Source organism: Egretta garzetta, unplaced genomic scaffold (assembly GCF_000687185.1).
Source record: "Egretta garzetta isolate BGI_Z169 unplaced genomic scaffold, ASM68718v1 scaffold329, whole genome shotgun sequence".
Classification (NCBI taxonomy): Eukaryota; Metazoa; Chordata; class Aves; order Pelecaniformes; family Ardeidae; genus Egretta; species Egretta garzetta.
In genome coordinates, this window is record NW_009269999.1 from 2,952,361 (window position 1) to 2,957,213 (window position 4,853).

Below are 4,853 nucleotides of genomic sequence, written 5' to 3' on the forward strand. Positions count from 1 at the left end.
TGATGGGCACCTGGGATCCAGCCAAGGTCAACCCATCACAAAGGGAAATGTCAGGAAGGTTACCCAAAGAGATTTTTCTACTTTGTGGGTTTTTTTCCCCCAAATATTTCCATTCTCTACATTTTTCTTTGGATTCAACATGAAATGAATATTTTTCTGAGGTTTTCAATTTGTCTCTTGCACCAAGTGCCATTATTGGCTGGCCACTGCAGTATTCTTCTCCTGTGTTTGGAAGATCCCTGTAAGAACACAACCAAAGTTTATACTCCAAGGACAAATGTAACCAAGATGATAGTGGTTTTGTTATGTACTTTTTGATTCTTTATCTTAGTCTTTGAAACCAAGGTGATGGGACAGTTAACACACTAACATTATCACTAAGCTACTACCCGCATACCCTGTCCATTTCAATAACAGATTAAGGAATGTTTTAATGTAACCAAAGTAACAGGTTAGTGGTGTGTTTTAGAAGCCTTGGTGAAGGGTGTCCTATCTTACATACATTACATTCCACTTGGGTGCTATGGAGAAACAAGTTACATAACAATGTGCATGTTCACAAGAAGGACACATGGTAGGACCACCAGAGACCACCAGAGACAGCCCCTCAGCCTTTAAGGACGCATGCGTAATGACTATGTAAATATGATAATTAGTTCCAGGAAATTCGTTGCATATGTGTGTAACCAGATGATACAAACACAGTACTGTTTCCCCCAGAGCGACTTTTTAACATATCTAAGACAAAAAAAATCACAGCACTTGGATTTCAGTTTCACATGCCCTTGGATTCTGTTCTCAAACTTTTCTTCACAACCACAAAAACTACTCAGTGTTGCACTGTGTTTTAGTACAGAAGAGACAGTTAAGCATTTCTGTGATGCAATCTATGTAAATTCTTGACATGGGATAAAAAGTCCTATATACCTGAATACAACATGAGTAAAAGAATTGTTCTTACCTCTTTTAATACTAAGAAACACACACTCGGTATTTTCCAACTGTTTGGCTTTTACTGCTCTCTCTTTATTGGTGTTTGAAATTTTCCTCATTTAAGAACAAATAAAAGTCTGGCTTATGGCCACTAATTTCCATTTAATAATTAGCCATGTTAGTATAAATGGGGTTTAGAAAAACAAACAAGCAGATAAAATATTCTATTCAAAATGGATGGACAACCCTTTATAAGGAGAGTTTATATGGAGGTATTTCCTCTTATTTAAGAAGAGTTGATCTGAAACTATTTCCTTTTATGTATTTGGAAAGCTTTTTGCTAACTTTTCAGCTGCAAAATACAATAGCCAAAACTAATTTTCAGTTGAAAACTGCTGTAACCCAAAAATAGTTTATGCAATAAACCAACAAGTTCTGGAGTTGTTGGATGTTTTGGTTTAGGTTTTTTAAGTCTTTTAAAATGAAAATCTGAGGCAGGCACCAGTCAACAATACCATTTTTAATGTAAAAGTTTTACCAGCAAGTCCTTAACCAAGTATAAGTGTATGGTTACGCTGTTCATAAACTGTATTTTTGAGAGCAAAACATGAATATGTTCTTTCAAAAAGGTAAAAAGGCTGCAAGCAAGCCCTGAAGGCAGATTTCCTTCATCACATCCTTTTGTTACACTAGAGCACTAAAAAACAGTAATAATTTTCCTAAAGAATTCCCCTGGCATTTTAGGGGAATTGGGTGAAAAATGGAAAGAAGCCAAATTTGTGTCTCACCTCTGAAACTCTTAAACTGTCTCCAGATTCATGCAGGAAGTTCAGGACTTGTTCTTACCTCTTCTCAGGACCATGCTGGAATCTGAAGTGCAACATCAATAAACACTAAGAGCTCCTCAGCCAGAAATTTTTCTGTCCTTAATAACGCTGAAAGGAAAACAATGTATGTAATTAAGATGAAAAGTCAGGGAGAAGAAAAAGGAAAATAAGCACATACAACCCCAAAGCGTATCTTCTCAAGGGCACATGGGGACTGTTCACTTCATCTGGGGAAATCTACAGATTTTGAATCTGAGCTGTAAAATATTTTAATACATGCTCAGATTTCACTTGTTGTTCCTCTCCACTCATATTTGCAATGTATTGCTTTTATTCTCCTAGATTATAGTGCATTCTAATTACTTTATCTTTTATTATGAGTTTTTCTTCTTTCAAGAATTTCTATACAATTTAAAGAGGAGACCAACATGAGGGAATATGATTTAGATGCCATAATATACCATTTCTGTTCTTATAATGGTAAAGTACTAAGAGCAGAAGTAGAACTTCAGAAAAAGAGAAGTATTTGAGTGAACAGCTTTGCCTGCCTTTGAGTGAGTCTTTTGGTTTCTGTGAGCTGTTAGATGTTGTTCCAAGCCCCTTTCCCTGCAGGATACAAGGCTAAGAAGGATTACTCAATCATCAAAACCCCACTGGCTCAGTTTATGACACAGAATCCTCTAAACTCACTGGGGAAGTTGATACGTGTCTTCTGGGGTGCTTCAGGCCCAGTTTTTGTCTGTCTTGGCATTTTAGTTGGCAAAAATGCTCTCAAAGGTGAGCCCTACAACCAAAGGGGCAGTGGAAATATGACACACGTTGCCAGAAGCTGATTTACCCAGAAGTCAGAAATTATAGTTAGGCTAATTTCAAGATGAAATATAAATTCCACAGATTTCTTTTCTCACATAGGAGTCTCTGTGCCACTGAGTGCTTTCCACAGTCAAGCAGCAGAGTGGTGGGCTCTTCTTTGCATAAGAAGTAGCAGCATTGCTCTGTGATTTGAGTGAAACTCAAGATTTTTGCTTCTCCGGTTGTAAAATCAGAGATAATCATACTTATTAATCAAAAAGGAGTCTATTGACTACTATTATTTTCAAAGTGGTATTTTTCAAAAAAAGGGAAAAACTGTCATTGTTTTTTAAATTGCTGATTTCATAGATGTTGATTTCTGCTTTAATGCAATTTGAGATAATTTCAACTTCTGTCTCTGTTCTTGGATAAAATGCTGGATCTGCAACAGAATTAGCATTATTTTTAAAAGAGACAGTCCCAACATTCTCTTGGTTATCGGTGGGAAAACACATTACTATTGGTAATAAGCAATGCTTTCTGATACAGTTCTTATGATTACTTATGACAGGCTGAAAATTGCCCCCATTTTATATAAACAATGTCATCTGGAAGTTTCTAGCTGCCTTATGATTTGAATCACTTGGCACTCACATTGGGACTTCAAGGTACTAGAACATGTACAGACCAGTGATAAACAAAGGCTGCTTCAGTATATTTGAGTACTAATTAAAAACAAATAAACTTTGGAAAAGGCACATCTCATTCAGTGGGTGTAAGGTAGAAGCACAAATCAGATATTTGTCCTTGAAGTTTGGGATCAAGCCGGAAACTACACTTGCAAACCTGAATCATAATTCCATGAGCACATCTGTTCTCACCTTTCACTTCACAACACCCGTCCATCAGTTCTGTAAACTACTGAATTTCAAAAGAGCAATCAGGGCATTTGTAAACTGCGCAAGAGATCTGACAGTTTTCTTGTCCTTTACTTTGTGTCTAGTCAGACATTTGAAGCTAGAAAGCACACTATTGGTAATTGATCTACGATAGATGAGGCCATTGACTGACCTACTAAATGCTATTGACACAGCATGTTTGGTTTTTCTGCCTGGAATAGAGTCCCCACCTCTTGCACATATGTAAATAAATGTTAGAAGACAAGTAATTGAACAATCATAGCTGAAACTGAATAACAGAACTGTAATCTGTGTTCAGGCATCTTCCATTTAGGTAGACTTTTTCTAGGCTACACAGGAAGGACTAATCCCAGAGCACTTACTGTTTTGTCTTATCTTAAGGTAAAGATTCGTACCACTGGCACAGGTGAAAATGGCTGGTATTGTGCTACCATGCATCACACTTCTTTTATCTCTGCACATATGCATTTTTGTTGTGAGATAATCAAGCCACCGTTCTCTTTCAAGCATCAATAAGTGTCAAGAACTGGCAGACCTCAAAAGGCAACCTCATGGATTTAGCTATATAACTGATGTCTCTATCCTTGTTTCTTATGCCACTCCCTATAGAACTGCCTTTTGCAGAAGCGGGCACTCACTGTGTTGCGTTTTAACAGGCAGGGACCCAAACACAGTGACCTGTCTGGAACACTGCAGTGCAGTTTGTCCTGAAGAAAGGTATTTCACGTTAGCAGTGTTTCTTTATACTCTGTGAAATTATATTGGAGAGGGGTGGGGTGCAGTGTGTACCTCTGAAGAATTTCAGTGGTGAGAAGAGGAGGTAGCCTTGCCTTGCCAAGTAGCAAGGAATCTGTAGGGTATACAAAGTCTTTTGTTAGTGCTGTATAGTCAAGTGAGGTATATGCCTACAATAAGAAGGCCTGAGCCCCTGATTCAATGCTAGAATAAAGACATTTTGATAGTTATTATTTCATGTTTCACCAGAATAGCTGGGTTTAACTTTTTGACTGTCAATAGTTACTGCCATTTATTGCCTAATAACAGCTAGTACCAGTCAGTTTTCTTTTAGATTTGTTGAATCAAATGTTAAAGAGACAGAAATGTAGAATGTAAAACTAGATCTCTAGACATACAATCGGAAAAAGCATTTTTTTTTAGTGGAGACATCAACTGATTGCACTGTAAGATGAATGTAAAGGTTTCTTTCCTGCTTGATAGTGATTTCAGGTTTCTTTCTTCTTCCTACAGTAACCATTGTCCAATCCCTAGACCCTCTAATATTACCGTGATAATTAATGGACATGAAGAAAGAAAAAAGTTCAGTAATTCTAGTTTAGTTGTTGGCTATGTTGCCCTACAGTCTTTGTGAATTTCATAAAAA